This window comes from Falco peregrinus, chromosome 2, assembly GCF_023634155.1.
Source record: "Falco peregrinus isolate bFalPer1 chromosome 2, bFalPer1.pri, whole genome shotgun sequence".
NCBI lineage: Eukaryota > Metazoa > Chordata > Aves > Falconiformes > Falconidae > Falco > Falco peregrinus.
The window spans coordinates 5209851-5234569 of NC_073722.1; the positions used below are offsets into that span (position 1 = coordinate 5209851).

General features: G+C 39.1%; 1 protein-coding gene across 19 annotated transcripts in view; it reads right to left on the minus strand.

Annotated features, from left to right (window-relative positions):
• Nucleotides 1-24719, minus strand: part of SORBS2 (sorbin and SH3 domain containing 2) — a 231182-nt gene that overhangs the window by 162961 nt on the left and 43502 nt on the right. For 12 of the 19 annotated variants that reach the window (XM_055794883.1, XM_055794873.1, XM_055794874.1 and 9 more), the window contains exon 1: nucleotides 8217-8760. The exons of 1 other annotated variant lie outside the window; for it this stretch is intronic. The gene's annotated coding sequence lies outside the window, so the exon portion shown is untranslated. Of the gene's footprint in view, nucleotides 1-8216; nucleotides 8761-24719 lie in introns of those variants that run through there. 6 more of the 19 variants (XM_055794885.1, XM_055794884.1, XM_055794871.1 and 3 more) reach the window with 5 other exon arrangements.

The following is a 24719-nucleotide window of genomic DNA, read 5'->3' on the forward strand; positions in this document are numbered from 1 at the left end:
TTCTTTTTTTAAACACAAAAGATCTTGGATACTCAAGCATGTGAATTCCCCAAGGACCTGGCTCATTTCTCCTCACACCTGCTTCCCCTTCACTCTCCTAAGTAGCACATCATAGCTTTTCTTGAGTGGAGTGATTTCTCCACGGTGTTTTTGAAGTCTGATCTCTCTTTTCTTTTTTTGGTCCTCCATCAGGAATGCTATTGTTTAGGCCTCTGTCATCACACAATTTAAACAGTATCTGGGCCCGCAGTATTAGGTAATGCTTTCTGATCTATGTAAAACGCACCCTGTGAGATCAGTCTAGTTTTCTGCTTTGAAGCCATCGTACCTGTCTCTGCCTCACAACAGTGGGCACATACAGCTGGCTCCTTGTTTTCTCACTGCAGCAATTATCTTTCTCCTTTTGCCGTTCAAACACTTGCATAATTCTCTTCCCATCTCCTCTTGCAACTCTCAAAACTCTCATCTCAACTTCGGACAATAACTGCTCAGATTTTCCCACATAAGTTTCATCCATCCCTAAGAGGCAATAGGCTTTTATTGTAAGAACACTTCCCAGGTTTATCTACAAAGCTTCTATTCACTTTTCCCTCAGAGTTCTTACAGATTTTTATTTCTGCTATAGGAAATCAGGAAATCACTGGTATCGTGGCCAAGCAGTGGTCAAAGCCACCTGTTAATGAATCTGCACTTCAGTGTACCTTTGCATTCAAGTGTTGTTTTACATTTTATGTTCACCACCTATTGCAATATTAAGTACACCATTACTTAAACACAAGAGTCTCCCTTCAAACAGCAACTCGGGTGACAGTCTCTTTATCCATTCATTAGGAAATAATTCATCTGCCCTTTCTCTTCTGATGGCTACTGATACGAAGATATTGATACGAAGAGTGAATGTCAGAACTGAAAGTAGCAAGTATCTACACAAAAATAGTGTAACAACTATGTGCTGTTTTATTTTTTGTAGCTCGCTCTTAGTCACATTGACATGTTTGTTTTCATTTGTGGTTTTTAGCTAAGCAGTGATTGATTTTAGAGAACTATGTTTAATATAATTACACCACTAAATATTACAAAAAGTAAACAAATTCACACCTGGATTAATTTAGCAAAACATCTCTGCAATTATTTCTGCCTTGTTCATAAGAAAACTATTGCCTCAAGCTGGAAGGCATCCTCCTAATGCTTTGCTATAGTTATGTGTTAACTCGAACAGGTGCAGACTTCCAAACAATTTTTGTAGAGTTTGCAGTCCTGACAATAAAGTATGTCCTGAATCTGGCCTTTTCTCAAGACCATAAATCAGTCATCTGTGAATCAAATGCCACTGGCAAAAGCATGTGAACATGTAAACCTACAGCTATGCAAACAAGGAATTAAAAACCTCTCTCTTGTAGTGGTTTAAAAGTAGAATGATAATCTGCAGGGCTCAGATTACACGATCTGTATCTGTAAAGTGACCCTTATAGAAGAGGTCTGTTAAAAAGACTTGAATTTGCCTGACGATCTGTACGTATGTCAAAACAAAGTCTTTGGTTTGGTCTTCATTCTACTGTCAAAGCAGTCAGCACCTCACTTAGCTTTCAGACAGTAGCGCTTTATTTAATTAGCCTCTTTTATATTTTACTTATTCAGAGTAAACTATTTGATTGCATCAGTCACACTGAAATTATTATTTCCTCAAGATTCCTAACAAATACAGATTTCTCCAAAAGAAAAACAGCGCAATTACCATGAATTTGATTATTTGAGAGAATGTCATTGCTTAGAGTTCCCTGTTCATTAGAAATTCACTAGTAATTAAACCAAGTAAAAATCATGCTGGGAACTGTTAGCTTGTTAGAATTTTCTTATTAAAAATGCATAAAAAGCATAACTGGCTAGAAGGAGCAGTGTGATGTATATGATCAATATATCACTCAGATGATACATACGGAGTGTTTTCCACTGGCATCCCTTTGGGTTGCTACTCCTTGTTTGTCTCGAAAATACTTACCATTAGTAGGAAAAGATACAGGGTCAATGCCTAAATCAGACAACAGCTGTTTAAGATTTTAAGTGAAAAGCACAAACCATGCAGAAGTCAGTAGCGTGACCTCTATGTTCAAAAGGGAATTATTTATTATATATTTCTCTCAGACCAATCACTACAGTTTAGGATTGCCTCCAAAGCTAAAGTCCTTCTGAAATTCAAAACTTCCATAGACTTCTCATGATTTTTAGAAACAGCAGCTAAAATACCAAGCCAAAGCTGGGGCCATCTAATCCATTAACCCACCCCTTATGATGGCTCATACTGGCTGGTTCACAAAGAGCAAAATAGTCTGTGCTTGAGATTTACTAAAAAAACCTTCCTAAAATACAATTCTTTGTAATTGTCACCAATAAATAATCACCTCATGCCAATTATTTACCATAGATCAAGAAACTACAAAAGCTCTTATACCTGCATAATAGAGAATGTGAGGTTGTCAAATGAACATGAAATTCAGTGAGAAACAGGCATTTAGTACCTTACAAAAATAATTTTCACCTTCTTGCAAACTTGGTGCCAACAATACTTTGATTTCTGATTGTGTATATGTTTTTAAAAAAAATAATATTTTTGGTTTATAACCATGCCTAATTTTTTAGTATTAAGAGAAACTGAACATTGAAGCCAGGCTCCATTCAAGCATCCAATTTAACTGTCCACCCCACACTTTTTTTTTTTTTCTTTTTCTGTTGTCTTGAATCACTACTTTTCCCTCATGGTCACTTCAAACACTGAAAATATTGTTCATATGCAGAGAACTCTGTATTAACATGTAATTCCTAGTTTATGCATTTTTCAGATATCAGAACTGATCTAGACAAAACTGAGTCACAGACAGCCTCCTCCTGTCATTTGCTAAAACCAAACTTTGGCAAAGCCTTGGCTTCTACTGGATATCCTTGTTCCAGTCAGATTCAAAACACTTTATGAGATTAGCTGTAAACAGCCATGAGACATTTTGTTTATATTTGTATTTTATTCCAATCAAAGGCAGTCTTAATCTTAACTGTTAAGAATTGAAATTTGTATTTTTGCAGGTTTAGTGATATAGTCTCCTCTGCTTTTGCACTTCATCTCATTAATCATAGTCAAAATATAAATCTGACCACACTGTTCTCATAATTCATTCTGACTTTTATATATATAAACACAAGTACTAACCTCTCTTCTACAATTTAAATTTCAGAAATCCCTATTTCTATTCTTGTATTGGTATTCCTTATTGCTAAATTGAGAGACAGGTCACTATTTCATCAAGAACACCCATCAGAACTCCATAATTGGCTAATTTCTCTCTCAAATTCTTACCTCGGGTAAGATACGAATATTTGTAACTACTTGACATAGGAAAACTATTTGCACCTTCTGCATCATCAATTACTACGGACATGATGTTTAAGTAGTACCTATGCCTTTTTGCAAGGTGGCATGCTGTGCTTTTCTGTGGCTTCACACATTTGTGCCTATCCCACAGAGATATGTGGCTTTATTAAACATGATAACACTCAAGGTACACTGTGGTGATGAAGCTTTACATTCAGGCTACAGCTAATGAGTCCTCAGACAACGTGGCAATGTGCTGAAAAGAACACTCTATGGCTGTCCTGCTCTTGACACAGATCCTAACCCTTCTCATCATGGGCTACACCATCCAACCCTACAATCACCCTTCAGTCTTACTGCAGTTGAACTGGGACCTCACCTTTTGATGCCACTCAAAAAAAAAAAACCAACCACAAAAAGCCCCCAACAAACCCCAAAACACAGTAAGAAACAGGACCCATTGTTTTTGATTAGTTTGAAAAACCACAAAGACTCGTACCTATTTTGACCTTCAGCCACAACCACCCACTTCCTATTTGCATAACTGTTGATCCTATAAACAAATTCAACCTTTAAAAATCAATGCATTTTACTGTTTATGTAAGCCTCAATGCATCTGATTTTCAGCTATGAGAATTACAGCTACTGATTCCATTCCCCTTGGGTTTCCTCATGCATTCCTGCCTTTTCTTTTGGGTCCCAAGCTACACTTGTGGACAAACTTAGCTAATCAGCAACTGCTGCTAAACTAGGGATAGTTTTAGTTACCCACCAAACTGTTCAGCTGTACACTGCTTTAATACTGGTACATAAAACCCAAGGCAAGTGCCCCAAAAATACGTAAAGCTTTCATTATTTTATGCCTCAGCATTATTTAACAGCTATTTTCGGAAAAGGCTAACAAAAAGGTTTACTGCATAGTTTAATCGTGAAGGTTGAGAGGAAGAAGGGTTGCTTTTCCTGCCATCGTAATGTTTTCCACAATCCTTTGAGGCTTGGGATCTTCAGCATCAACCCAAAGTGTACTCTGTTACTCAGGTTACTTAAGAACACAGAACTGCACCTGTGCTATTCAACCCCCTGATGGTGGTTGGTGAGGTTTTTAAGGGTGGATGAATCAGAACACTATCTTTATTCAGTACAGAAATAGGGAAAGAAGTTAGAAATAACAGAAGAAAAGGCTCCATCTTTGGAATTGTCTGGTTTACAGCAGCATTAGCTATGATGTATCACTGTAATGGAACAATACAACCGAACAGGAAAATATATTTCATGCTTCAAAAAAACTGAAAGCAGGAGTGGATCTAGAATGTGATCATCCAGCATGCCTTTACTCGAAGATACATGCTACCCTTTTAAGTACTTACTTCTCTCCTTTCTCCCTCCCATACATGATGCTTTCCATTAACATCAATGCCTTTGCAAGTCTTCTTAGCTTTTGTTTTAGCCCTAGAATGTTTAAAAGCTTCATAATTTCAGAACAATCAGCTTATTGAAACACTTACATGAAAAAATACCACCCTATTTGAAGAAGAATGAACACAGACTGTGTATTTGTGGTACAGTCTATACACTACATCCAACAGTAAAAAAAGAAAATAAAAACTAGCAATGAGTACCATGCTTAATGCAATACTGAAATAATGACACAGGAAAGGATCAGTATCAGAGTAGCAGGACACAACACCAAAGTATACATCTGTAAAATTCTAGTTTGCAAACAAGCAGGAATATCAACTTTTATTTCCATGTTTGTGCAGACAGCCTCACTGGAGCAGAAATAACTGTTCCAGGGTCACAAGCTGATCCCTGCTCCCAGGTGCAACCTCATAACAGGTGTATTATATTCAATATCTGATCCTTCCCATACAGAAGCGACATTTGGTTGTTCCACAGCGTAACAATGTACCTTAATTTGATATCTGAGTGTGTTTTCTGGGCACATGCCATCTGTATTGTTACTCCCAGACTGGTCATGTATGCAAGTTTACAGACAACAGTCCATAGGCTGAGGGTCGGTAACATATTCACACACTAGCTCTCTCAAAAGGTTATTGTGCTCCACAGACGGCATGGTTGTTTGATGCTTATCACTATTTGCTCAAAGCTGATTACCTTAAATGAACAACACAGAAAAACCCTGTTACAATGCTCGATTCCACCTTCTTTGGTCATCCTGTTCTCTCATTTCTATTACTATTTGCACCTGGTACTATGATACAGCATTTTAGGATCCATCTGTCTGCTTTTGCTTTGTTGGTATCCTGTTTATGAGCACAACACATCAGCCCAGAGTCACCTTTGAAGGTCATATGTCTAAAAAAAAAAAAATATGTTTGAAGTGACCGTAATGTTAAAGCATGACAGCTGATGTTAATTACATCCCTGCTGACCAAGAGAAAGCCTGACTTTGCATAACCTACAGACTTTAAAATCATGTGTAATCGTCTCTTAGTCAGAAAACTGTAGGTCCACTAAAACCTGAAAAAACTTTTGGACTTCAACTGGAACTTGATGTCATCCATTTCAATACAAAAATACCCAATGTCTCCTGTGTCATATTACTGCCAAGGTCTTCTTGTAAACCTTCTGCTTATAAGTACACTTAAGTTCATCATGAGCTGACAATTGTCCCTCTCCCTTCATGCCCATTTCATTTCTACATCAGTGACCCAATTCTGTGCCTTTACACTTTACAGCATTTGGAATTAGTTCATACACTCTTAGTCGCTGTTTCTTACCTCTAACTCATTTAAATTCTTCCTTCATACCAGACTATTGCAGCACCTTCATGGCCATTACTGACAGTCACCGATTTGATTTACAAATAGCTCTGAGGGGATCAGATGTTGCCAAAGAGCCAGTAAGGAAACACAGGGAAGCTGGGAATTGATATGAGGGGGGAGGAAAAAAAAAACAAAACAACAAAAAACCCCAGCAAAACCCCAACAAACCACAAAGGGAGAAAAGCAGAATGGAAAGAGTACAGAATTTTGCTTTAGAAAACACAGACTAATAAGATGCATCTATCAGCACCTAATAGGTGCACACCGTTTAGTGATTAGTCATAGCTAGTCTTCACTTGTTTTCTTATACCATAAATTCTTCATAGTGAGATTAGGTTCACCTCGTACTGCAAGATCCTTATTGTATATGGCTATATCCATATTTCTCATTGTTATAACACAAGGTCCCTCGCTCTTTCTTAATGACTTACAAACACCTTAAAGGAAATACCAGCTCTGCTCATTTATCATTTTCTCATAATTACAGACTCAATCATAAATATTAATGTAGTAGCAAACTGTAAATGCACATTCCACTTTATAGAACAGAGATCAAAGCAGTTCTCTAAAGAACTTACTATGTGACCTCTATCCAGAGGTATAGAAAAAAAGTTGGGGTGTGCATTCACTGAACAACAAAATCATGGAACCATTCAAGTAAGATGCAGCTTTTCTAATGGAAAAAATGCATGCTAGCAATCCATTTATCTATTGCTGTTTCCAAACGCAATGTCTCTTCTAGGGGATAGTTGCTGAACATGTTTGTCCAAATACCTCTGCAGGATATAAATACAGAAATAACACACTGGAATTTGGCTCCTAATTACAGAGCACTGGTTACTAATTTAACTATAAAGATAACAGGCCTCGAATACTTGATTTCACGCCTACTCAACTGTTCAAACAAATGGCTCATCTCAGTGGGACTTAAATCCACATAAATATGAAATAAGAGTTAAGACCAAAATGTCATTTCATTTTCTATAGATGTAAGGTGAATCAGAATATTTGGTCAGTTGTCAGAATAATTTAATACATTTCAGTATTAGCTAATTAGGAAACTGTATTACGCAGGGAGAATAAAAGTAGTTCATCAAATGCTACTTTTAACACAAACATCTGTAGTGGGTGAGCGTGGTTTTATTGATCAGGGTCTAACTACAGTTTTCATCTCAAAGCAGATGCACTGTGATTAATAACTATTCAGCACAATTCATTTCACACCAAAAATCTACAGCAGCAACATACAGACCCAGCCAGAAGACCTCTCCCATTTCAATTATTTCCTTACATTTGTCTTCATGTTTATATTTCTCTACCTTCTCTAGCCTGTCTCAGAATCACTGAGATTGTTCAATAAAAGTTTAACCGTCTTGTACTATTAATGTGCTCGTGCTCCATGTGGAGTGCTCGTTTCCTTCCTTTTATTGAACGCCAAACGGAGGGACACAATGGGCGCGTTGTGCTCTGTCTAGCACGGTATGTGCAATATCTTTAAAAAGGAGGTGTGAGCTGGATGTAATGCCACTACTTTTAACAGTACATGTGCCACAAACTAATCAGCCACAGCACTGAGGCATGCAGTCCATTGAAAGCTGGTGAAAAAGCTGCTTTTTATTATGACCTACATATTGCACAGCAGCAGTTGGACAATTTAAATCGAGTTACATTGAGGCTGAGCACAATGCATGAATTCCACTAATGATGAACTCAATGACGTAAGGCTTTTAAGAAATGCTCGCAAGTTCTATAATGTTTTATTTCACCCGCGTTATCCTGACAGTAAAAAGCAGTGAAAAACAAAAAATCCTTCCCTTTTAGTAGAAAATGCAAGTGTGAAATCTTATCACCTATCAGAAATGTCCTTCTGAATCAGCAACCGTACAGAACATCACACTGAAATATCTGACAAAAATGCAATGAGATAAATTAATTCAGCAACCACCCTAAACAAGCCACTGACCGAAGTCAACCTTTAAGCGCCAAGGCATCTAAGGAAGCTTATGACTTGCATGAAGTTTTGCTCAGTTTTATTTTACAAAATGGAAATAGTCTAGGCAAAGGCGTACCTCTCTTTGCACAAGCGGAGATGCGCAGCAGCTGCCTTTTGTAGGAGAGTCCAGAGGCGAAAGCTCCCAAGCCAGCCCGCCCGCAAGCAGCCCGGCCGCCGGAGCAGGGGCTTGTGGCCAGCCTGCAGCAGGGAGCCCAGCCGAGCCGCACACCTGCTTTGTCAGTGGCGCCCGAGTCCCAGAGCCAGCGGCACGCAAGGGCAGCAGAAGGAAGGGCAACACCCTTCTCCTGGATCAGAGGCTTTCCCCCGGAGCAGCTAGCGAGCGGCCGAGGCAACACTGCGGAGGAGCCTTGCCTTTACCAGACAACACCCCGCGCCGCTGCCTGACAGCAGATCCGCAGCATTATCACCCCGCATTCCACCTCCTCCGATCGGCTAAGCAGGCACGGCGGCCACCGGCTTGCCAAAATGGCAGCTTGCGAGCACGCTAAGCCGCTGCAATTACTCACTAACACGCCCGTTTCTTCCGTCGCCTCCGACGAGATTTTTGTTTATTCCCCGGTAAAGCACGGCGCATAATATATCACATTGTTTCCCATAAGCAAAATGGCTGGCGCTGCCAGCGCCGCCGCAGGCCGCTCATTGGGCCGCCCCGGCTTGCCGGAGCCATGGCAACAGCCAACCGCCGCCGGGCCGCGGGGGGGCACCGCCCCCTCGCCCGTCCCCGCCGCCGGCTCCTGCGGCACCGCGGGGCCCGAGCGGCGCCGGGATGCGCGCGGCACGGCGGGCACGCCAAGCGCGGAGCGGCACAGCGCCCGGCGGCTGCGCTGCGGGCTGGAAACGTTCCCGCCCGCGGGGCACGGCGTAAGCGCTGGGGGTAAACCGCCGTCGTTATTTGGGAAACGGGGATAGCCACCGCGCGATGGTCAGCTCCTTCGCCAGCCGCAAGGCCCCGGCTTTTGCCAAAAAGCTAACCCCGACGTTATCACGGTCACTCCCCGGGTCTGTAAACACATTTCTTGACCTTAAGGAGTTAAAGGTGACTGTTTATCATGCGACTTCATCCATCGCAATCAGCATGCAAGCTAATTTTATCCTTCTTAGAATAACACTATTTTTCAGTTCAGTTCACAGTAGGAAGAAAAGGAGACATTCGCAAACAACTGAAAACTGCCTATAAATACTCCCACTCTTCAAGAACTGTCCCTCATGTCTCAGCTGCCTAAGGAGTCAGCAATTAGAGCTAGAAAGCAAACACAGCACTCTTCAACCTAAGGTTCTTTGAAAATCATATAGAAACGTTAAATAGACCGGAGCATGCTGCATTTGATACATAAAATGTCCGAGTATTGGTTTGGTGAGGATTTTTCCGTCCCTTCCTAGCATTAACAAGGATTGGCTCCGTAAGTGTAACAAATCATGGCGTTTCCTTGTTCGGTGTTGTACTATTCTAGGACTACAGCAGATCTTCCACCTCCGAGTACAGTTTGCAGACAGCGCTCTGCTGCTCTGCCACTCCAAGTGGAGTTTCTGCTCTCAGGGTTCAAGGGCAGTGGCTTCTCAGTGCAGTCCCAGGCAGAGTGCTAAGGTCCACCGCAGTGGATTTTACACATTTCTCCCCTCAGCATCTTTACCCTGCTTCCCTTGTGTAAGCGCTGGTTTCTCTGAAAGTCTGTATTACAAGAGGGAAGTTGTCTGGGGGGTAGGGGAGCTCACCAGGAAACAAGCAGGTAAATTCTGTTTAGATTTCTAATGTGTCAGAGATGAAACATCTGGTACATTTAAATAGGTGCTTCAACAATAATGCTGATTTAGTCTTGTGTCATGACCTCTTAGCCTTCCTTAAAAGAGGTAGATGGATGTCCACATCTCTCAAACTGCAGCTGGGGCTAAGAGTCTGTGTTAGCCCCAGGTGAAAGTACTCCCAACTCCCGTTACTGAAACTCACACCTCCTGTGCCATGATTACTGTCCCACTGTAGTTTTTGATCAAAAAAGGATGTCTGCTGATTTGGCAACCTGATCCTGAAGCTCTTGGCTGGAAAACATTAAACTACTGAAGAAATTATTTACACACAAAGTAAGCATTAAAACAAAACAGGTCTGCATTACAAGAATACCATTTCACCATGATTAATTCACTAACTTTTTTGTTAATAAGCAACGTGAAACAGATTGCACATCCCAGTCCCTTGCTTCTTAATGCATTGATACAGTCACCGACTACCAAAAAAACCCCAAACCTTCAGTGAGCAAAGACGCAAGCAGGTTTTCAGTCACTTTATCACACTAACCTGCTATGGTTACTATCATAATACTCTCTACAGGGAGGCTAAAACCTTAGCTTTTGAAAGAGCAGAAATCATGAGTTTTTAATCAACGGGCTTGAGCTCAGAAAGTTTCAAGTTAAGATGTTTGTCCATATCTATACATCTACAGGTATCTCAACACACAGCGGAAGCACAGTATTTTCACAAAAACGTTCCTGAAGCTCAGTTGTTTGCTGGTGGTTTTTTTTTTAATAAAAAAACCTGTTTGAAGGCTACAATATTTGTACTTCAGTCTAGAACTCTGTAATGCAGGCACACTTCCATCCAGTTAAGAGTAATGGAGCTCTTGCTTGCAGTACGCACATAGAACTTCATGATACACATGCATATGCACACCTTACTTTTCTGCAGTGATGTAAGTGATTAGGTAGAAGTTAGAAGACTCTTAATCCAAGTGCAGATTATAATTCCAATTCAGCAAACAAAGCACAAATTGTGAGCACCTAACCCGTCTGAGATTACCTAAAAGCTCTACATAAGTCCTAGAAACAGTTTCTGCTGCATGCTCTGTACAGCCATAAAATTCCTCCTGGCAAAACCCACTGAAATCATGACATCAAGGATGGGAACTGGACCCACAGTGCAGCTGCCAAAGACCAAATAACCTCTGATAGGCCCCCAAGGCTCAGTTACACTGGTGTGTCTGCCTGTCTGGGAATGGCCCAGAATCACACATCTGAGACTGTGGCTGCTAGCCTACTTCCCTCATATAAAAAAATTCAAGTGCAAGGCACAGAGTCATACTGACCCTACAATGAGTATTTAAGTGCTTAAAGATAACCACTTGCCTGCTGTGTTAGAACAGATCTGAAAACAGAACACGTCATTTGGCATCTTTGCTCAAATCCTACTTGCACATGAATTCAAGTAAGCTTCCTGATCTCACTGTAGCACCCGGAGGACAGTTGTTCACATCAAAAACGGTCAGAGCTGAAAGAAAACTAGTACTTACCAATCCTTCACCAGAACATGGCTAGCAATCTTCAGTTTAGAGACAGAAATAACAAGCATTATTCTCAGCCTCATCTATAGATAGATACTGTATCAACGTATCCTTCACCATTGTAATTTAGCCCTTCCTGCTATATTCCTTCACAAACTAGGATCCAACTGTCTCAAACCAGCTCTGCAGAATGTAGAACTTATTACCCCCATTAAAGCAACATTTTATTCTTATAACTTCTTCAATCAACTGAAGAACTGTTATTTGCATACGTTTCACTAAAATCCATTTTTATGAAAAGTAAATGTGCATTCTAAAACAGTTTAAAAAACATGAACAGATACTAAAAGATATTGGCATCCACAGACAGGAATGTCAAGAGACCAGATTCTAGTTAAGAAGCAATGACTATATAAAAATCAGCATTTTATTTCCTGCATTGCATTGTAATTGTTCCTAGATTTGACTATTCAAATAGAAGACCTATGGTTCAGCCACCCTGAATATCATTAACAATTACAAATCTCTCTGATCCTTGTTCCATCTCTGTAATCACTTGATGGTATATTTAAATGAAAAATGCTCTATTATGAAAGTAAATTGGACTGCTCTCATCATAATGAAAGCATCATGTATCAATAAAAGTCACTATAAGGTCTACAACTTAAAAAGACCAAAGCACGGTGGGTTTGTCTTTGTTGTTGTTTTTGTGGTTTTTTTTTTTCGGGGGTGGCGGGGTATTGTTTGTTTTTTTATATTGGTTGGTCAACCTGCTTAAATGCAAAGCAGTACGTGAACAGAATGGATATTTTTAGATGAGTATGCTGAAGTATAGACTAGTTAACATAATTTTGCCAAGGCACCAGGTGACTGGAAGAAACCCCCGACATCCAGTTCCCAAGACATCACTATCACTAGCTACCCGAGACACAACCTGCAGAAGAGTGAACTGGAATTCAAACATAAAATAGTTAATTTTATCCAGGGTCAAACTTGTTTGTAGCTCCTCCAGATACTGAACACTGAGCAGAACTCCAGCTACTGGCTTAGTATTTTCAGATTCTCAGTAATAACAACTCTGATCAATTTTCTGTACCATGGATACAATCAGATACTTGGCAAACATGCTGACAGAGAATTCTATCTAGATTGTACAGAGTAATGAGTAAGTATTTAAGATGCGGCATTCATTTAAATAAAACAATCACAAAAGCACTTCAGAAACATTTTCTAAGCTGTATTTGGGAAATTTTTATCCCAGGATGTATATACTTTTTCCACAGTTGCCCTTTGAGACATGTTAGTCATCACAAGTAGTACAGCCATAAAATGAGATAGAAAAAGACGAGAAAAGTAACCTTGATTTTCTTTAAAGCAAATATTTAAAAGTTTTTAAAAGAAACCCTGAAGCTCTTCTGTAATTAGAGATGAAAGTGTCTTAACCTAGGAAGACTAGATCCCTCATGTTTTACTGCAGTCTTAAAGATGCTACTGAATTCCTGGAGCAATTTCCACTCTATTTCCCATCCCATATTCAGTATTCTACTTCTTGATGAAATTTAGTTTAAAAAAATGAAAAATTAAAAATTTAGTTTCTCAAATATGAAATTTTGCTAAAATTATATTAAACAGCTTTTGTACATACAGTTTTGTATTAATTTAAGCTTCATTTTAAGTGAAGTGAAGAAGAGCCTGAAACAGAGACCCATTATTTTCCGTTTCTATGTGCTCGGTTACCAGTTGGATCCATTCACATACCATGTTTTAGAAACACCTACATACTTTGCTGTCACTTAGCCCAAGAAGACATCGCAAATTTTATGAAATACTGAGCAGACTTTACATCATGTGAGCTATAGTATGGATGAATGTTGTTTTCAGAACTCTAGGACACTATTTCGGATAAAAAGGTGAACTTGAGCTCATTAAAACAAAATATACAGGGTTCTCCCCAAAATCAGTGCTAAAATATTTGGTTTTAACAGAAAACAGCAAACCTTCAAAACAAAACTAACACATAGGTCAGTAAGTGTCTATAAAAGTTATCTTCCTAATTCTTGAAAAATAAGCAAAACATCAACTGCAACCTAAAGCAAAACATAACAACAACAAAAAAAACCCAGAACAAACATAAAAAAACCCAAACCAAACAAACAAACAAACAAACAACAACAACAACAAAAAAAGAGGAAAAACTCCTACTTGAAATGCACAAATGCCAAGACAATTAATAGTTTATCTGGTCCATCTGTACTTGGAAGTTTTCCAGTCCTGATTTTATCATGTGCTGACAGTTCTATTAAGCTACATTAACTCACAACCTAAGCAGAAATTCAGATCGATTTAAATTCTGAAGAACACCCAATTCCCAGTACCCACCAAAAATCAAGTTTTGTCTCCATTCTGAACTGGAGATCCTTACAAGCCTCAGTTCCTGTGGACACCAAACATCAGTCTCAGCAGTAAGGCTCTATCAGATTTCACAGAGGCCTGAAATGCTAACAGTGCTGGAATTTTAAGAACTTATCACAAGGAATTTGGAATTTCACAAATTTCAAAATTTACAAAATTCACAAAATTTCCATAATTTAGGGGAAAAACAACCCTGATAGCATGCATTATGAAGGCTTATTGTATATTTGACACTCGTGCCTAAAAGTACAAATATAAGACTGATAGCTACATAATGCAAATGTTTTCCCATCTTTGCTACAAGAGTAGGGCAATTAGAATTCTAAAGTGAAAATGTTATTAACTGCTTAATAACAGGTTCCTCATGTATTGCAATTTATAGAAGAAGCAAATAGACAAATATCCATGACAAGAAGTTCTTCTCCCTCCTGCTTTGGCACCAGTCGTCTCCTCTCGGCCTGAAGTGTATGAGTATTTATCAAATATCACTGTTAGCTACTTTGAAGATGAGCTGTCACTCAGTCTCCAAGCCTCCTCTTTCCTTCATTTGCAGTATGTAAATCCAAAGCTTTCACCTTCTCTGTTTTTATCCTGCCATCACCTTCTCCTTGCCTTGAACCCAAAGCCACAGCCCTGAGCTATTTGCCAGTGTTCCACCAAACTGCAGCTTCTCACCGGCAGCACTTCCTCTTCCTCGAACCACTGCTTCAGATCTGCAACTCCTTGAGAGCAGCTGCCAGACAGGCTCAGGCCCATGTATCCCGATCTGGCAATCTACCCCCGACCCTTCGTTTCAAAAGCTGGCTTCATATAATTTCTTCGCATGCACCTTATTACCACTACATTTCTAGACTACTTGTTCATGCTCTACTAATTGGGACATGCATTCTTTTTTTTCCTATTTGAGAAACAATTCTTAACTTCCAATCACTAATTGTATAGAATATCAATTGTGAGAAATGGAAAAAAAAATTGGTAGGAAGAAAAGGTCGCTGGTGGGAAAGTGGAGCAGGAGCATGGATTTTTCAAATGTTGCCCACAATTCTTGGAACAAATGCTTTGCAAAAGGCTTTTACACCACACCTGGAGCTTCTCATTAATTCTGCCTCAGGCCTGCTTGGAACAAAGGCCCAAACCAAGAAGAAGTAATTAAAATTGTTCTATTTTATGCAACTTAAAATATAGCGATAGCAGAGTCATTGCTAATAATTAGAATGTGGGGTTTGGGGTGGTGGTTTTGGTTGTTTGGGTTTTTTTAACGATCCATTTGTCCATATCTATATTCCTTTTTCCCCTCAGCATCAATCTCTGTCAGCCACCTACATGTTTCTGTATTTTTCTACCCCATGCACTACCACCCAACAAACTACATCTGTTTCTTAATATGCCTCTGACCAATTTAGTTTTGTTCAATCTGGCATAGGAAAAGCAAAGAAGAAATTAAGTTACAAAATCAGCTCCAACTGTTCTCTTTTCAGCTCCTCCACCCTGTACTTCCAACATTTCATGATGCTGAGAGCCAGAAGATAACCAGCTTACTAAAAATAGAGAAGACTCCCCTAGACACACAACCATACTTGTGGCTCTCAACTCAAAAAGGGTGTTCTTGCCTGATTAGATTGGCTTATTAGGTGATAGAAAGCTTGTTGGTCTAGTCCTATCTGCCTCTGATACTCCTCAGAGCGAATCAGAGGACATGTAAAAATTTGCCCTTCCTTACAGATTACAACTCACACACGTTGCATGCAGGATTTTGCACTGCACAGTTCTAAAAAAATGAATATTCAAAACCTAAGCTCAAAAGCATCTGAAAGATATACAAACAGTTATGATACTTCAGACCATCATTTGTTAAAAACAGCAAGATTTGGGAAGAGTAGATGAGTAAGCACATCTGTAGCAAACAGGTATGCTAAAGCTAGGAAATCATCATATTTTCCAAAGTTCTTTGAAACCAGGAAGTTTTAAATAAAACTCCTTGTACAGTGGGCTTACATTTTATCAATTCTGAGAACTTGGCAGCAGCTCTCTATGCCAGATGAGGTCACCAATCAATCTCAAAACACCTCTGATGAAGTACAAATACCATAGCAGAGTATGTCTAAGTCACACTAACACGTCTGGCTGGCATAACCACAATAGCAAAGTTGATAAGGTACCAACCAGCTTATCCACAGCATTCTTTTCATGAAGAGGTCATTTCTTCTTTTATACTAGGAAGTGAAACAATGCCAAAGCATTCCAGAACTGCTTAAACAAATAATAGCAGCATCCACCTCTACTTAGAGGTTAAGAGTTTGTACTTTTTTGGTAGCTTTTTTCTTCAGAATGTAACATAACACATTAGGAACTTTAGCACAGATCACCTACTAAATAAATCCTTTATCCTGAAGGAAATGAATCAAATTTTTGTGACAAGACTTCCAGATTCTAATTACCTTCTGGGTTGAGCCACGATTGGGCTTCTTAAATCTAATTCACCATTCACTTCCCTTTTGCCTGAAGTGATTTTCAACTCTGTGTTACTTTTTGGTCTTGAACAGTGTTAAAGTAGTAGGTATAAAATTATGAAACACGATTATTTTTAAAAGTCTGCTGCCAGTTTTCCATCAAGTACCCCACTTATACTCAAGGAGTTTATTTGTCATAGAAGCTCAAACTAGACTTAGCACTAAAGAGGAGAAAGCTGCAACATGCAAACAGGAATGTGAGCCTCCCCCCCTGTGCAGTGCTGCTGAGGTCACACCTGCAGTGCTGCAATACTGTGTGCAGCTCTGGGCTTCCCTGTACCAGAAAGGCACTGACATACTAGAGAGCTCAGCAAAGGGGCACAAAGATGACTAAGGGACTGGAGGGTCTCTCATGAGGAACAGCTGGGAGAGCTGGGACTGTTTAGGCCAGAGAAACTTCAGCAGAGGGAGGCTCAACAATGTGTACACATACCTGAAGTGAGGGCATAAAGATGACCAAGCCAGGTTACTTCCAGTGGTGCCCAGTGACAGAACCAGAGACAACGGGCACAAACTGAAACATGGGAGAGTCTGTCTGAACATCAGCAAACATGTTTATAATGTGAGAATGACTGAGCACTGCCACAGGTTGCCCAGAGAAGCTGTGGAGTCTGTGTCGTAGAAGATACTCAAAAGCCTTCTGGACATCATCCGGGACAACTGGCTCTAGGTGGCCCTCCTTGAACAGGCAGTTGCACCAGCAATCTCCAGAGATCCCTTCCAACCTCAACCATTCTGTGATACAACAAAAAACAACTGCCCAAGTTTTTCCTTTGCAATTAATAGTCATATTTATTCCTCTCTGGAACAAAAACTTAGATCTTTCATTTCTCCAAACAGAATCAAACTCAGATCAGCAGAAACAGGAAAGGCAACATCAGAATCTTCAGTAGGAGAATGTTTGGATACTACAGTCTCCTAGCATTTAACTTTAAGGAGGGAACAGTGAAGAGTTTGCTCAGCATCACTTTCCAAAACAAGCTGCAGATATAGTGCAGGAGGAAAAGAACAACTACATTCACACAAGACGAAAGAAAACAAGACAACTCAAATGTATTAAAGATTTAGAAGCTCATAACACTGATACTGTTTCCATAGTAATATACTTCAAAGCAAGCAAAAACACAGTGAGGATTTTAAAGGACAGCCCCATGCACCAATTAAAACCAGATATTGCCTATCAACTGATGATCTGAGGTTTGGACTGATACAATTTATCACAAAAAGTATCATTTGTTAAGGAGTCAAAACCCTATGAAACTACCCTACTACAAAAATAAGAGTGAAGGAGTAAAAACAGCACAGTAAAACACCACTGGTACTTGACAGCCTGTCTCCCAACTCCTTAGCAAGCTAAGCCCAAGAGGTACTACATACTACCAGCTGATGCAGTTGTGCCTTGTGCACTCACCACTCACTGGCAAAGGCAGATTCCAATATTATCTCCCTCCTCAGCCAGGATAAATGACCTAAGTGACCCCAAGGAAAGACAGGATACAGTAGACAAGCAGCAGCATATATTGCACCAAGGTGAATTGGATGATCCAAAGGTTTGAAATGCTTACTTTTTTGTAACTTCCTCCTCCAGGCAGCTCAGAGAGTTGATGCAACCGGCTTTGCCTTTTAAAAAAAAACAACAAAAAAACCCAAAAATAACACACACAAGCAAAGGAGAGAATTTATACTTTTTGAGCTTAGGGTAGACAAAGGAAAACAGTATCAGTTCAAGAAATAACATTTAGCATTGGAACAATGCTTGGTACAGAGAAGATGGAACTGTAATTCTGCTAGATCAAGGCCTTCATCTGTCTCTTTCACAGTAAATAGTTAAGTGACAGGCATACAACCCCAACCATTTTAATACCCAGTTGAACCCCTCCCTCTGAAAAACTAACCCCCTGCATACAATGCTCCCATATCACCATTTCTGAGAAATGAAACAATATAAGCTTGTAATTTAAGTGCTTTCCAGACTCCAGGAACCACTTTGGCGCCAAACGCACAAAAACGTTACAAAGTGTAGAGTTCTATACAACATCAGTCTATACCTGATGCGTAGCACAACTTCAGAGTTTTCATCTGCATAAAAGTTGGGAGACAAAATCCAATTGCAAGTTATGTAGCCACCTAGTACTGCTACATGCATCCAGTTTCATCCTCGTTACGGCAAGGGACATGGCCAAAGGAATTCAGAATCACAAGTGCCAGACCTCTACCCTTTGCAACTGACTTTTTCAAGAATAGGATCAAGAAAGACTTTCTTGCTTATCATGAAAAGGAAATGTCATGGAAAGATCAGTCCAAAGCCAAGTTTCAGAAGGGTATTAACAACCTTCTTGGGATCTTTACAGCTACCCGATTAATGTCTACAACGTAAAATAAATTCAGTATACTATTTTCAAACACTTGGTTTGGTGTAATAGTAATTTTCAAGTGTTGTGCTACTAATGGACAGGGAAAGTCAGTATCTACCCAGGACCTCATCAGCTGACTTGTTCCTCATCTGGAATTTCTTTCAAGTACCTTTTCCTTTTTGAAATCAGGAATTCATGCAAGGGATAGAATACCTGAAAAACAAAATCTACAGCAGTTTCCCAGGTGATACAATTCAGTACTCAAATTATGCAGAAAATTCTGGTACTGGGCTGCTAATTTTACTTATTCCTTATTAAATTTACTTACTATAGAACAAAACAAGGAAAAGCACGATCATTCCCCCCCCCCCACAGTGGAGGAAAGGATGTAGGTGGTGAGTATAATTGACACTAATTGTTTGTAGGAAAGGTCAGGGTTACCTTTTACCAGCTGCATGAGGCAGCTGATTATCTGTCACATCTCTGGAGCACAGTCATGAAACTATCAGTAACTAAAGGACAAACAGGCCTTGGCTAGCAATCACACTTGGCAATGTTCAACAGCACAGCACAGCAGATGTCTTTTAAAAAGAGCTAAATTGTAAGACATTAGGTAGCATTAACACTAGATATCTGTAGTGCTGAAAAAAACTTCAATAAAGACTACTGTTTAAGTACCTAATAGATGACTTGGTAGCATGATCTTCTCTGCATTTGAAGAGCTAAACAAAAACACCTACATCACAAAATTCCAACTCAGTTTTGAACTCCCTCAGAAAGTCTTCAGTTTTTACAGCGCACATTTTTGGATACAATAAACCTCATTTTGTACAAAAACTGCACATAGAAAGTACAAGTCTAAATCTATGGAAAACATGAGAACAGATTGTGCAGTTTTAAAAACTATAGTACCTCAAAGATTTGGGAATTTGCTTGCCAGAGTCTTAGGAAACACCCCTTTAAAAGATGAAAACTGTCATAGCATAATGTAATTATTTTATTATTGCTGAAAAACAAACTGAGATCTGATACATCTTGTTTGATAACTGATTTGTTACCAGGATACTCAGAGTGCCAAGTAAAAAATATTATTTGTTATGTAGTAGGTCCCTCAAGAAGTATGATGTGCAGTAAGTGAAACGAAAATTCCACCCCCAAAATCCAGTTACTGGCTTTCCAGAGAGTACAGGCATGAGGCTACTCAATTCCAAAAGGCATTGGCTTTGATTTTAATCTCAGAACTATTGAGAATGGAAGAAGTCTATATGACCATGTACCCCTACTTATCAAGTTAGTTTAAAAAAAAAAAAAATCCTTAAATGAAACAGTCTAAGAAATTAAGTGGGATTTTTCTTTATGTAATTTTGGACACACACATTGTAATCAATGTAAAACAAGTTTTTTGCAGTTTTCTAGTCAGATATTAAGGTACTGCAGAAAGATTATGTATAGATTTTATTTTGTTTTGAAGCGTGAATGGTTAATTTGCAGTTATGCTAGGTAGTTCTGCAGCAGTCAGTTTAAATGCTATCAGCTCCAGCTTTTGCCTACACACACATTCAGTACTCAAACAACACAGAGACTGCAGTGGAGCATCCTGACAGTACCACTATTCTTGATGCTGAGTGGCACGGCCAGGGGATTATAACAGCCACCTGGACATTTCCGTTTGCTGAAACGAAGTAATACCACAAAAGTTCGATGCCTGAGCAGCAGTTCTAGGGAAAATTTCTGTTTTCCTCAAATGTTTCAGGGTCGCATTTCTGAAAATGGGTTTTGCTAGGGAAAAATCGAAGGCTTGGGCCCTGCCAGGTAACGAAGACAGTTTTGATTAGTAAGACTTTAGGCTAGTAAAACAGGGAGAAAAATAATTATGCAGACTAGTAGTCCTGATACATAACTTGTCAGCTTTCCTTCCTTTCTTGCCCAAGTGCACTGTGTAATTGCACTGTTCAGGCTTCACAGAGCACACTGAACTCTGGCTCCTGTTTTTGCAGAAGTTAGTAAATAGCAGTTGGCAAAATTATATTCCTGACAGGAAACACTGCATTTTTTCTTAGGGCTCCTCAGTAGAGACTCAGAGATATTTGTGAATCAGTCCACAAGCATTTTTAAGTGCAAATCTCAGTAACTGCAACAAGCAAACAAAACCCACTATGCTACTTTTAATTTATAACTGATCATCTTTGGCTACAGTATTTTTGCTGCTTATTAGAAGCTACAGCACACTCATGCTTATTAAGCAGAGGAACGATGGTACAGGTTAAAAGGCAGAAAGGTTAACAAATCTTTCTGGCTCTGACTACAGGACAGTGGCACAGCATACACTACTGTTCCATGACAGGCCTGTAACTTTACCCACGAAAATATGAAACTGGTAATAAGTTACCTGGTTTCTATTGAATGTATGTGAACAAAGAGGAACTTATTACACTTCCTCCTCACAGAGAGTCACTAAACAGGACAAGGAAGATCAAATTCTTGGTATCCTTTCTGAATAGCTTATCTTTCATTCAGAAACAGAGAGAAAGATGTCTCAATGCCAAAAATGAACAGAAAAGCTTGACTTAATTTTATGGCAAGAGATGGCAATCAGGATGAAGGTACAAGGTTTCTATAACATTTCTTAAGTTGCAAAGCTAGCTGTTAAGTATTGCTATTCACCAGAGCCAGGCTAAATTCAGCAGTACCCAATTTATCAATCCTATGTAAGCATTTCATTAGATGTAATAATACATGCTGTATGAATGTTATCTACAACATACTTATACCTTATCTTTTTCAGACAGTTATCAGTGCCTGGGACCGAATTTTAACATGCATTCCATTTGTTTTTGTAGCTAACTAGTATTAATACAGATCAAGATTTCTTGAGCTAGAGATTTTCAGTAACTTCAAAATACTCAAAGCTAAAAAAAAATAATAATTGAACAATGTTAGTATAATAGAGAAGCACTTCGAAGACAACAAATACTGCCACTTTTGAGGCAAGTAAGCAAGCATAGACAAGCAATTTGCCCAAAATCATCTTACAGGTCAATGACTGCCACATTGAGAAACCTCAGGTTCCTGCATCTTTCATCATTTTTCTGTCCACCTCCCCAGATAGTCCCTGTGATCTGACATTATACCAGTGCCAACCTCAGGTCCCTCCATCAGTCTTCACAGGCAGATACGTGATTTGCACTACTACCTCTTTCAGTCAGCAGGCCTCTCTACTGTGGCCAAGGCCTTAATTAATAGTCCCAGCTGCCTGCCTCACACTATCACTGCTTCCAGCTCTTTGTATTTTAGCTTTACATCTGAAAATGCTGACATACAGTCAATAAACCTGACTTTATAATCAACAAGACTGAAGTAAGTATGCAACAGACAGGAGAAATTTTATTACCTTTTAGTCTGGAGGAGAATTCCAAGTATTTTCCTCCCTTTTAATTCTGTTGAGTTATCAGAAAACTTGATGACCTGTCCCTCCCTTCTCCTCCTCCCAATGTTGTATTTTTTTAACTAGAGAAACTCTGAATACACTATCACCTTTTACGAGTACCAAGTTTTTTTTCCATTGGCCAAGGTAATTTTTTAAATGTTCAAGCTTCTAAATGAAACAAGAGCTTGAAGTTTTGAAAATGTGTGAGGAGACTGAACTATAGTATTTTCTGTATAGTGCTCCAATCTGAAATACAACTCAGTTTTCCAGTTCAGAGCACATAACAAGTTTGCATTTACAAGGCAACTGTAAACTGCACTCCCAGTTCCCATTCCAATGTGCAAATCCTCAAGGTACCAGATCTTAACTCTAAATTCAAGGATACAGAAGGAAAAAATAGGGCATGTGAACTCTCCATCTCTTACCCATACCAGTCCTTTACAAAAGCAGAGAAAATGGGAACCACTTATTTTCCCCACCCCTTGTCAGCATTCCAAAACGGGGAAGGAGAAATGCATTGTACAGTCACTGCTCCCCTTGAATTTGGCAGCGCAGTGCAAACCCCAATATTGACTCTTCTGTTAATGGCAGCAACAAAGCACAAGACAGTACTTTGTCACACTGCCACTTCTTCACTGCAGAAGTACAAATAATCACCAAGTTAAGAGCAGGTCAGCCATGCTATAGCTTTAGGACTTGAACAACAGCTGTACGGTTCCAAATCATTTACTCTCGTGCTAGGAAAACCCTAAAGGTTGGGGACCACAGCCAGAGTCACTCTTGAAGAAAGAGTCTTCAGCATTCAGGATGCAGACGTTGTACCCAGATTTATTTATTTCTTCCGACTTATTAAACACTGCTTTATCAAATTGGTTCAAACCAGGCTAGACCATCTGATTTACATGCATTTACAGAACAGTAATGCTGACACACAAGGCCTGTAAATTTACCTTATTTCTCCCAGGTCATTCAGAACTTAATTTCAAATAAAAAGATCTAGTTATAACCATCTGCACCGCTACAGCTTGTTTCCCAGGAACTAAAACACTGCTCTGCTTTTAAAAAATATTTTGTAACCTTGTTGGTACAGATGGCCATGGCTTTGTCAGAATAAAAAGATAGTGGTGGATGGTTAATTTTCCCCCAACATCTAGTATTCCCAATTAGAACAACCTAATACACGACTGAAAAAGTGAGACTTTATAATTTGTGCTATGAATAGCAAGGGATATGAACATATATGAAAATAAAATTAATAGAGAAAGTATTTTATTGCCCATGGAATAGCTCATGGGCTTTGCATAAAGACAAATCTCAGTCACGTGTTTACACATTGTTTCTTGTCAGACACTTTACTATTAAGGACTGTGGTATCAAGAAAATAAGTGGCAGTAAGTCTTAAGAAAACACACCACAAAAATTTCAGTTTCATTGTTCAGTATTTCTGTAGATTGCAATGAAAAACACATTCCATACCCAATTATTTTCAGTGCTTCTGTACTAGAAGTTCCCTTACAGATAATTACTAATGGAGTTCATTTTTAACAAGTATTTGAGGTATACTTTGAGGTACACTTGAGGCTTTTGTTCTGACTGTAATCATGGAATCCCCAAAGTAAATGTTGGCAAATCATATTTTTTATTGAAAGGAAAAGTGTTTATTTTTTTTAAATTTGTTAAAAGGAAAAGAACATGAAAAGCATGATTCACAGCACAGAGAAGAATCAAAAAGTGATAATATAGTCATGATTTTTCTTTCCCTATGAGAAAAGCATTTTCCAAGAGCCTGTAAGAGGTAGATGTTCACTGTGTAAAGCTGAAAATTTCCCTCTTTTAGAATTTAGGCAGAAGTTAGAAACTTGAGTGGAAAAAATAAATCATTCCAAAGCTGTGCAAAGCCATCAGGTCCTTAATTGAACTAAGTCTTCCTACTGAAATAAAAATTCAAAGCAGCAAAGCTTTAAAAGGTACCTTGTTAAAAGAATCAGACATGCTCAATTTTGCCTTTTTTTGATTTGTTTTCCAAAACTTTTCAATAAATCCCTTAAGTTCTAGTCATTTGATCTCCTGAATAATAATAAAATCAATTTTCAAAGTGCCAAGAAACCTCAGGACAACATTCAGCGATCACCTATCTAAATTTTAAACAGTAAACCCTTTTGCTACTTCACAGACATTTATTTCCCAAAGAGGTAACTACAGTCAGTAAATGAACAGGTGAACAGACGTGTCTCACCATGAAGTGGTATGTGAAAAGATTTAAGTGATGTAGGAGAGGCCATGATTTTCAGGATTCTCACATTTTTTTATATTTTCCTTTACACTTTATATACCTTTATTAATGGGAGCTGGTACCAGTAATAGGTGAAACGAGAGACAGAAGTTACACTGATAGCCCTGTCTGATGTATGTATTAAAATAAAGGTCAAGACCTCATGCATTATAGATGCTTTCATATGGCATCAGGATTTGTGTTTCAAGACTACTGCAAGCATGACCTCTGTTCAACCAGAGAAGCTGTGTGAACCTTCATAGCTCAAGGTAAGAACTTTTAATCATAATCAGCAGCTACAATTGAATTACTGA